The sequence below is a fragment of the Myotis lucifugus genome, unplaced genomic scaffold (assembly GCF_000147115.1).
Source record: "Myotis lucifugus unplaced genomic scaffold, Myoluc2.0 scaffold_2, whole genome shotgun sequence".
NCBI classification, from domain to species: Eukaryota; Metazoa; Chordata; class Mammalia; order Chiroptera; family Vespertilionidae; genus Myotis; species Myotis lucifugus.
Window position 1 is genome coordinate 7,851,850 of NW_005871050.1, and position 11,871 is coordinate 7,863,720.

An 11,871-nucleotide genomic window follows, 5' to 3' on the forward strand; every position below is an offset into this window, starting at 1 on the left:
ATAGTGGGCACTCAATAAAGGTTGGTTAAATGAGTAAGATTGAAGTTAACCATTTGAAATTCAAGGAACCATATGTCATTAAGTTATGTCTCACATACTTTCAAAAAGTATAAAATTTAAACTACTTCCTGAAGTCATAAGAACAAATTTCCACTTCATTTTAAATTTGTGCTAAGTTCCACTTGGTAACTTTTTGGTACCATATTACAGCTATTTAAAGTGGGATTTTTTCGTGGTGTACATATTTTTAAAATATTGTCATAAAGTGCCCAGGATAGTCACAGAACTTCCACAGCAAGTGCTCCTTGTTGAAGTAGAGAGTTATTAATAATGACAAGTCATTTGGATACTTTAATTGGTGCCCAGCTCTATTTCCATTAGTTAATATATATTTTTAACATCATAGTGCCTAACGACAATTGTAGTCCAGATTTCCTTGGCACTGCAATTTCCCTCCTGGATTATGCCATCCTGGAGATCTTGTTAAAAATACTAAGAAAAAAATCTTCTGTAGGTAAAGGTTACATAGTTAATAATAATAAAAAAATCTTTAATGTTAAGTAGCCAAACCTTGTCCTCTACTCCTTTCTAAACGTTAAAGTCTTTCCATAATCTTTCTCTTACACTCCTACCCTTCATCCCTCACCTGTTAACTTGATTCTGAATAAAGGGATTCAGGGAAAGGATATTTGAAAGTACCATCCAAAAATCTCCTTAGAGTCATTCATGCCCCATGCAATCCCAAACACTACTAAATGACACCCAAAAATTCAGTTGCCAAAGTTTGCAGCAAAATTCAGTTTTTTGTCTTTAGTAACAATAAAGTTATAAGAACATATCTTCTTATATTCAAGCATTAGAAATATGTATTTACCCATATAAAGTAGGTATACAATGAATATTTTAAAAATAAAAGCACAAATGGATAAATTCCAGTTGCCTAAGATCTCAAAGTACCTAAGCACTCTGAACACTAGGACTATTTTTTAGTTGTTTGAAATGTAGAGGTACCAAACAGCTGTTCTAATTTTTATTAGGTTAATCCCATCATGGGTTTATGCTAATTTCCTACAGCAATTTTGAGTACATCTGAGAATTCAGATGAAATCAGCTTTTGCATTTGAATGTAATGCACCTAATTTTGATTTTCTATTTCCTACACACCATATTCCACACTAAATTGTCCTTCTCCAAACCTCATTAAAAAGTATCTGCTTTTACACATTAGAGTCAAAGACAGACCCTGATTTGAAAATTACCGGGCCTCTGAAAAGAGCCAACCTTTTCATATATGGGTATTTCCTATGCATAACTCTAATAGCAAACTACCCCATCTCCAGTTTTTGTTTTATTTTGAAACAGAAACCTGAACTACTAGGATCCTGAATTAGAGGGACAGGTGGACTGTCAGTTCAAGAAGTGGCCTCTGAGCCTGTCCCTAAGGATCTGTGCCCAGGATAATATAACATTAGGGAGCACTAGGAGCTAGAGTAGGTCATTTTCTGCTTGGTTGGTGGAAGCCCTCCCTATGGACTTGGATCATGACCTGGCCTTTCAATTTTGCACAAATAAGAGATTTTACTGAAAAAAAATGCTATGGGGCAGACATGGGCATTAATGATCTGGCTCCTGACCATGCCTCTAGCCTCATTTTCAACTCTCCCAATGCCTTGTGCTGCTGTATTTTGCACTTCTTTGCTCTGTATTTTTAAGAAGTGCATTAAATGGTGAGATTTCAGGGACACATTAAGTAGGTGACACAGATGTTTTGGAGTAGGAAGCCTTATAGGTGCCCTCACCATATCTAATTATACGGATGCTTGAGTCTGGGGAACTTGAAGAACCTCCTAAGTACTACAAATTATAATTAATTTTTTTCTCTTTTATGTTCCTATAATGCTCTACTTGATACTATTGCTTTCAAATCTTACCATGTGATCTGCATATTATACTTAGCTGTGAATATGGGCAAATCTCCCACTAGAGCATAATCTTGAAGGCAGAGTTTATTTTCTCATCTCATTACTTTCTACAATACTTTGGATATAATCAAGCTGAATACATATATTTTTTAAAAAATGTATCTTTATTGTTGAAAGTATTGTAGATGTCCCCTTTTTATCCCCATTGACCCTAACCCTCTCCACCCTGTATCCACACCCCTCTAGGCCTGCACCACACTATTGTCTGTGTCCATGGGTTATGCATATATGCATACATACTTTTTAAGAGAGGTGATATTATGGGACTCGAGTATCCACTTGAGTTCTAGTCAAATTTCCCCCTACCTATCTCTGTCCTGTCTCCACCTCCAAGATCATCAACAACCTAAATCCCAGGTATCACTGTAAAGAGATATTTTTAAAAATATGATTAAGCTGAGGCTAACAGAGAGTTCTATATTCAGATTTAACTCACAGTTATTGAAGACTCATTTGACTGATGAGGAGATGGTGACTCAAATAACTTTCAGTAGCTTGCCAAATGTCACACGATTACACAGCTAGTAAGTGGCTCTGCCAGGACTGAAATTCAAGCCCCCTGACAGAAAGTCAAAATCTCTTTTCACAATCACTGAAACATTTAGATGAACTCTTCTCACTTTCTACCTTATAATTCTAATGCACCGAGTTGCTTAGTCATAAATATTCTGTGTACCTTCAACCAGGAAGAAACTAAATGTTCTGAACACATGAGGCTCACTTTATATACATATTGATTTACATGTTTATGTGTTTGTTCCTTAATTTGCATTACTTTTGTGTTTGAATATATTTATGTACTCAGGTATTTATTGCATTATGTATTTATATGTGTTTAACTTTTACTTATGCATTTATATATTTCTTTATCTTACACATAGGGCTATGAAGTTGTTACAGCCAATGCTATTAGAGGAGAGCACATCTGTTAATTATACTTTAATTTCCTAAGGTGTTTCTGAGAATTTCAGCTTAACATAGATGTTGAATTTTGATTAAAAGACCCCAACTCTGGTTTCTAGAGAAGATGACAGAGAGTAGCTGTGTGCAGAACCAAATTGCTGAGCTTTGGAAAGAACTTGAAACCAAGAGAAGCCTCAGCTACCAGAGGACGAATAAGGAAAACAAAAATTACCTAAGCTTAAAAGACAATGAGAAAATGATGAAAACAACCTTAGGAACAAGCAATAAGTACTGTGATGCTGCAGAGAAACTAGGGATCTCAGAGATTTCAAGAGATTTAGCTGGCCTAGAATAACAGCAGGCAGAACCCAGAGAATGGGGCCAACATGAGGGAGTTTATGTTTTCTACCATGAAAATGATACAGGAACATGTGGACATTTTGAAAAACACATAGAAAAAAGTTCATCAAAGCCTATGGGACACTCATGAATGAGATCAAAGGATTGAAAGAAACCCTGAGAAAATATAATTACCAAATAAATATCATGGAAAAGAGAATCAGTACAATTAGGATGAAATTGAGCTTCAGTCTCAAAAGCTAAAAAATGTAAGTAAACAGCTCTTCACAGTACAAGAAAACATTATGGATCTTGAAAACACATCAAGGAGGTAAAAATATTTGTGTATGTGCTACCTTCAAAGGTGCAGGGAATGAGAATAATCTTGAAACAATTTTAAGGAAATTATTAAAATATTTTTCCAGAGCTAAACATAGATCTCAACTTACATACAGAGAGAATTTACAGGTACCCACCCACTCAAATATACCTCTCAAAATGAAAGTCTCAGACACATAATTGTACAGTTCTTAAACTTTATGTATAATTAATAATTAAGGGTGGATAGGATGGGCAGACATAGGAATATGATAGATATAATAAGAAAAGAAAGAAGTCATCTGGCAAGCTGCTTAGAAAAACAAAACAAAACAGGAGAACTGCTTTTCAACAATGTGAGGACAGGACTGACACCTGACAATGCCATACTTATCAGTGGAAGTGATAAAGTTAGAACAAGATCTACTATCAACTCAAGTTCCTGGATCTGAAGCCCCAAGCGCACCATTCAGGAAATCTATCTTTTCTATTTGAAGAAGAGAGATGACTTCAAGGCATTTGTCAGCAAAACTCCAAAACTACTGGCTTTACACAAACAGCTGCACCCCAGGGAGAGGGTGCTCCTGGAGACAAGTGACTAAATTGACATGAAAAGCCAAGTTTCTTGAATGAATGTAAATCTTAGTTTTATGATTAATTGCATAATTATCAAGGTAAATGAAAGTGAAGTAAAAATAGAATGTTGACTGATTTGTTTTATATATATATGTGCGTGTGTATGTATATATATATATATATATGTGTATATATATATATATTTCTATCCATCCATCTATCCATCCATCCTACATGAAAAAGGAAGAGAAAAATGCAAAACAAAATGAGAAGGGATGAGGGAGCGCTAAATGGGAAAGAGGATATGAATACAGCATGATGATAATTAAGGGTGGGTGGAATAGGCAGACATTGGAATATGATAGATAAAATGAGAAAATTTAATTTTTATTGTGGATATGAAAGCAATAAATTATATGAAATCAACATGCTAGTGTATTTAAAATTTTCCCTTACCCTCTGTCAAGGGCACTTGGATCTTTTAGAAAATTTGACCATATCCTCCAGCACATAACAAGTAGAATTCGAAGAGATGCATGTACATTGAAATGATTTCCTATAAATTGATATTTTTAGAAACATTGTAAACAATGAGTGATATTTATAGTGATGTGTTTTTAAATTGCTAATTTGTGTTGCTCTTGCAGTTTATACGTCTCCATTTAACTTTAATTATATAATTGGTTAATTATACAATAAATTGGAATAAAAGAACACAGTTGTTGACTTCTATACTTTGTTTTGGATAAGTGATTAAAAGTTCCAAAAAGAGCCCAGTTGGTGTGGCTCAGTGGTTGAGTGTCAACCTATGAACCAGAAGGTCATGGTTCAATTCCCGGTCAGGGCATGTAACCAGGTTTCTGGCTTGATCTCCAGTGAGGGGTGAGCAGAGGGGCGGCAGCCAATCCATGATTCCCTCTAGTCATTGTCGTTTCTGTCTCTCCCTCCCTCTCCCTTCTTCTCTGAAATCAATACAAATACATATTTTTAAAAGTTCCCAAAAGATATTTCCTCCCCTTCCCATCTCCATGCTCTCCAAGCCCATCAAAATGCCAACAATTTGGATACACTGAAGGCAAGTCAAACTGTGATGCAGAAAAAAAGCTTTCCTAGCACAGGCACTTTAAGGCATCCTGCCTATGTTATAGGAGCCACTCTAAACTGCTCATAAGGGCCACTCTCCCCTGCCCATCCCTTTTCTATTGGGGCTATCAACTTTGCCTAGCACAGGAAAAGGGGACACTGAAACACTTGGTGGCCCTCTCTTAATGCCCTCCTTCATTTTATAAGTCTATCCCTGAACTCCCACCCCATGTACTCAGATACACACAACATGTAAGCACATTCATATTTCTTGCTGTTCCTCATGACAGGCATCTTGTGATGCTAGGAGGATTATTATTTGGGAACAGTGGACCAATAATTTACCTTTTGAGAAAATGGTATGTGGGCCATGCAGAACCTGTGGCCAGGCTAGATTGGAGCAAAAGAAAGCCTCATTTTCTCCATCCACCCATTAAACTAAGTTAAATTTACCTAGATAATCCCATTCTGGGATTGCTTTGTGACAGGCATCCAAAAGCCTGATCATGCAGGACTTTATGCCTATGACTCATAATGCCTTATAGCTAATAATGAGTGTCTTGATCAAATAAGTTTTAGTTTGGTTCATCACTTGTGTTTGATTTATTCAATTTCACAATCCTGAAAATACCCTCCTTTATAGCTTCTGGAAGTGACTTAGTGCCTCAAGCTGAGCCCTTAATTATTGAAATGCTTGACAAAGAATAAGTTGAAACTCAAACTCTGTGGGTGGGCCCCGGCTTCCTTTTCCATTGTTAAAGGAAGGTACTTCCTACAGCCAAAGTTCAAACCTCCACTAGATCTTATGTTGAAACCTAATCTGTCTGGTTGGGCCTCCTCACTGTCCCTAAACACTAATTGCCTAGTCCCACCTTAGTTCCTTATTTGTCTGCTCCACATATCCTCTCCACTGCAGAAGAGGTTATTGGCTTAGACTTACTGGGGAGTGGAGAGGGGTGCTAAAACATATTAACAACTTTTGAATGCATCAAATACACTGATCTGACAGTTCTTAGGTGGCTCACCACAGCATTGAAGTACAGAGAGGGCGAGTGGATCACAATGCTTATTACTCTCTTGAGAGTGCAAGAAAATTATTAGAATTCCTGGTAGTTCCTATTTACCAGTGAGAATAACTATCCTACAACATAAAACTGGAGGGAAATCATTTGCTAGTATATGTTTAAATAACAGCATCTGCGGGGAGAGGGGGCGGGGCAGTTTATAGCATTTACTTATTCAGTGGTGTAAATTCTTTAACCATGGCTAATTTTAAGCTACCAACATGATATTACTGAATGCTGGGTTGAGATGAGACATTCATCTCTCCTGAGCCAGTGCTAGCCAGCTCCAGTACATCACTCGGAAGAGGCCACATTTGCCCTGTGCTTCTCTTGTTTGGACTATAAGGCAGATTTAGTTTTTAAAAATCATATCATCCTACTCTGGACTCAGTTATAGAAAGAGGCTCCCCAGACCACCCTGTGCTTGTACATGGTCCTTGTTGCCTCACCTCCTTTGAGTTCCATCTTCTTGAAGCTTTTCTAGTACTCCTCTGGTCCCCATTACAGCTTTTGTGAAATAATTGCTCTTTTCTTCTGTTTATTCTGAGAGTCTTTGGAGCTTAGAAACCCTGTCTTACAAATCACATTAGTCCCTCCTCTACACTCCACCACATCACCTACTCCAATGTGTATAGTATGTACTTAATAAACTCTATGTCTGCCCGTTGTCTTACAATCCATAAGAGTTGATTCTGAAGCTTTCACAGGAGGAACCTAGCCAACATGCTCAAGGTGTGAGTGTGAAAAGGGGTGTGATTCAGGAATATTTTCTGGTATCACTACTTTCCAGGGCAGTGAGAGTAAGAGCTCCCATACCAGTACCCTCCTATCCATCCCACAAGTTCAGTGGTTCTCAACCTTCTGGCCCTTTAAATACAGTTCCTCATGTTGTGACCCAACCATAAAATTATTTTCATTGCTACTTCATAACTGTAATGTTGCTACTGTTATGAATCGTAATGTAAATATCTGATATGCAGGATGGTCTTAGGCGACCCCTGTGAAAGGGTCGTTCGACCGCCAAAGGGGTCGCGACCCACAGGTTGAGAACCGCCGCACTAGTTTAAGGGAATGGAGAGTTAAAGGGGACTTGGCCACTAGAAATAAGACTGGTCATTCTCAAAGCATTTCCTGAAAGAGGAGTTGTTTAATATTAGCCAACTTTCAAACAAGGAGAGAAAACCAGGCTTCTTGGAGTGTGTGTGTGTGTGTGTGTGTGTGTGTGTGTGTGTAAGATTCAGAGTCACGGAGCCACAAGCCTGCTGGACTATTGGTTTATTTACGGGGAAAGGCCAGCAGAACCAACATAAAGAACTCCATCTCAGTTATGTCACAGTCCCAGACCCTGTTTTATAATATTGGGCCACTCAATTTTTCCTGGGGAAGTTGGTCAGAAATTGTTTCTCCAGCTGTAGGCAGGCTGCAAGGTTTAAGACCCACAGAGGTAGCCTAGAGATGGAACTTCAAGCATCTCAATTGCCAGCCATAGTTTGAATGAGTGGCTTCTATGAAGCCTGAATAACAAGCCCCTTCAAGATTCCATAGTGACCCAAAAGTTCAGAGTGAGTGATGTTCTCACCTACACAGTCCCAGGACTTTTATAAAGCATCCATGGCCAGTTAGAGGGGATTCTGGGCTGTAGATTCAGGCTGCAGTTTCAAGAACAAAAGCCTCAGCCCAAGGACTTTCAGAGAGCAGGGGAATACTATCATTTCCTTTTTCTACCTTATTAACAATGCATTTGATTAGTGCTTTTCTATTTTACTATTTTCTCGTCTTTTCTAAAATTTTAAAATTTTTATTTTTATCATTACAAGCATCCAATGCAGAGACAGCATAGGGTAGTGGTTAAGAAAATGGGACTGCATTTCACAATAAATACAAAGATTGAATCATTATATTGTACACCTGAAAGAAACATTATGTAAAATATAATGTTATGTGTCAATTATACCTCAGTTTTTATAAAAAGAATGAAAGGGCTAAGAAGTTAGTTAGGAAGTTGTTCCGTTACTTAGTATAAAAAGTTTCAGAAATATATTCTATATAAGACCTATTCAGATATAAAGTAAAATCAGTAAAGTGGTTTAAGTAAAAACGAAACTTAAGACTGTATATACAAACTGTCTGGATGTAAATCCTAGCTCTGTGAATCGTAGCTTTGCCTCTTGCTGGCTGTGTCGATGTCAGGCAATTTGCTTAATGGCTTTATGTTTCACTTTCTTCATCTGTAAAATGTGACTGAAAATGACAGCTATTCCATATTGTTATGGGAACACAATGAGTTAGTATTTATGGTGTCTGGTACTATCATAATGTTTATTATATAAAAGTTTGAAAATCAGCATGCATATTTTATTCCTGACTATCAACTACTGTGTTCAACCATGTATCCATGCCTCTGGACCTATTTCATTTGTAAGTTTATTTTCTTCATTAGATTTCATGTGTAAGTGAGATCATGTGATATTTCTCTTTCTCTGATTGGGTTATTCCACTCAGCATAAGGGTCTGGGTCCATCCATGCTATTGCAAAGAGTAAGAGATCTTTTTTTTTTACAGCCACATAGTACACCATTGTGTAACTTTTCAAACTATACTATGAAGCTATTGTAATCAAAACAATCTGGTACTGGTGCAAGAACAGGCATAAAGATGAATGGAACAGAACAGAGATGCTAGAAATCGACCCACACCATTATGGAAAATTAATTTTGACAAAGAAGGCAAAAGCATACAAAGGAGTAAAAACAGTCTTTTCAATAAATAGTGTTGGGAAAATTGGACAGATACATGCAAAAAATGCAACTAGACCACCAACTTTCACCATACACAAGAATACATTTGTTGAATATCTCATTCACTCATTATCATTTCAAAAAGTCTTTCATGGTCAACTGAATTTGTGAACAATTGTCTATATCATTGGTGGTAGTAGCAGCAGCTACTAACTATTAAGCACCTACCAAGTACCCAGCTTACTATGCCATAAGTTTTACTTGCACTATCCCATTGAAACCTTCTGCAATAGCTTTTGTTGTTTTCTTTATTTTATAGATAGGGAACTGAAACTCAGAGAGTTTAACTCACTCGGGGTCACTCAACTATTGAATAATGGAACCTGAACTGAAATCCAAATTTATATGTCTCTAAAACCTGGTTGTTGTTGTTTTTTTATCCCAAGCTGGAATTTAAAGGCTGTCCATGTCACTTAACTCTCTCTGAGCTTCAGTTTCTTCATCTGTAAAATTGAGGAAGTAACACACCTTGTAGGGTTACTATGAAAATTAGAAATACTAGATGCCCAGGGACCAGAGGTACATAGCACACATTTAAACCTTTAAACCATGGAGGCAATGTTTATGCATTGTGGGACATTAAATGAGCAGAGGAAGATCTGAGATACCTTTAAAGGCATTTGGGAGCTGCAGAGGAAGAATCTACCGCTTAGGCAGTCTTAAGAGTTGGCCCTCTCCCCTCCAGAAAACTGTGACCTAGTGAAACTCTGAGGAACAGGTGAGGTGGCTGGGACCTGAATTTGGCTCCAGCCACCTCTGTAGGGAGTCAGGAGACAGGCTGAGAACTGGGAGGGGCATAGAAATCCTGGCTGTCAGAGGACTGAAGGTGTCAGGCAGAGTTAGTGTAGGTGGACTCCCAGAGCCTGGCGGAGGGAGGGGGGGGTAGGTTGGAGCTGGCCAGCGAGCTAGCAGGGTAGAAAGGGAGGCGGGGCGCGGAGCGCTGTCCTTAGCTCTTCCCGTGCTGGGCAGTTTGCTGCATCTGGAGGAGTTCACTGGAGAATCTCCAACATCTGAGCGGGCCTTCAACTACCGTAAGTACCTGCAAATGAACGCATAGTCCAGTGACTGAAGATTAAATACTGGCCCCTAAAGAAAACCCCGAAACAGTCTCCCGCTGTAATTAATTGCCCTTAATCAAACTGTTCCCTAGTATGTTCCCCACCCTCTTTATCCTCTCCTTTTGTCTTCCCTAATCATCCCAGCCTTGCCTTGCTGAGAATCTCTGGACACTGTAGATATCTTTCCTTTATCTTTTCAGTCTTCCCTCCAAACCTTTAGCAGAGCACCCTGCTGAGCCCAACACCTTTGATTCCTGGAGCCCTCGAAGCTATGCGGTGGTGGGGGGGCATTTAGCATTTCTAGTTTTGGATATGCTCAAAAGCACTGCAGAGGTCCTTAAGGGAGGGGAAAGTGCTTGGGGTGGAGTAGAAGAGGAAGACAAAAAGGCTAGACTGCTGAAGTTGGGGGTGGGGGTGTGTGAAAGGCCAAAATGGGCGTGGCCAATTAACCTGAAACTTGCAGCTACTGTCCATTTCCTGGGCATAAAATTCATCATTTTGGCTGAATGTAAGTGGTATAGTTTTCTTAGTGATTGGGGAGGAGTCAGCCATGCTGAGCATCCCAGCTTCCCTGATTCCATTCAAGCCCTCAGGAGGCAAAACTCGGGTTTAGGGGTCTAAGTGACAAGGATGACAAGGAAACCTCAGATGGTATTCATGGGCAGAATCCCAGATCGAACTTTTCCTTTGGTAGTAGAACCTGGCTTCCCCAATAAATCCTGGCCCAAAGCCTCAGGGCAACAAAGCAACAGGGTGACACCCAAACCTGGGCGTGGCCCTGACCCTAAAAGGAGTAGAGCAAAGAGCTTGAAATGGAAAGAGCATCCTTAGTCTCCTACACCAGGTTGATGTACCCTTTGGGAAGAAGAAAAATAAACTTTCTTTTAAAGAAATGTTCACTATGTGCTTGGCACTGTACGTATCGTATCTCTGATCCAACACAACAACAATGCTTAGGTAGATTTTATTCCTCTACTTCACAGATAAGAAAAGTTCAGAGAGGGTGATTTGAGCACCCTTCAATGCAATGAAAGAAATGCAAAAGGAAACTATGCCTTCCTGGATCTCTGACTGTCCACCTGCTTCCTACAGCCCAGATATTTGAAAATGAATCCCCCTTTTCCTGTTATTCCATTCACCCTGTGTTTGCACTGGAGCAAGTTAGAAGCAGTGGTACTAGGATCAATTTGGAAGGCATCTATGCTCACCACTATACCACCAACGCCAACTAGGATCAATTTGGGAAGGAAAATCAGCCCCTTTCTGTTCTGGGAGTTGCCTTTACCCCACTCTACCAAGATAGGATTAAACACCTGGGGTCCGCCAGGACCTCAGACTCTGAAGACATGGTTGGTGGAGGAGATTAGCCTGAGTTTGTGTGGTGGGGATGCACCTCTTCTTGGCAAAAGGATACTCTGGATGGGGTGCAGGGAGGCAGGAAAGCATAGGGGTCTACATTATGTACATTCAGGGTATGTGCTCAATAGTGATTTTCAGAAAATGAGAAGGATTCCCTGAACTCAAATCTTTGCCATATTCCCTGAAATTCAAATAATTCCTTTTTTCTCTTTAAAGACATGAACAAAAAGGCTTACAAATTACAGGCAGCCAATAAATCATTTGCACATTATATTAATAACTCAAGCAGCTTGATTCCCCAACACCTACTAGAGTTGGGAGTTTTGAGTTTAGGGAGTAAGATATAAGAATGAGAATAATATTGTATCTGAAGCACTCAACAAAAGGGAAG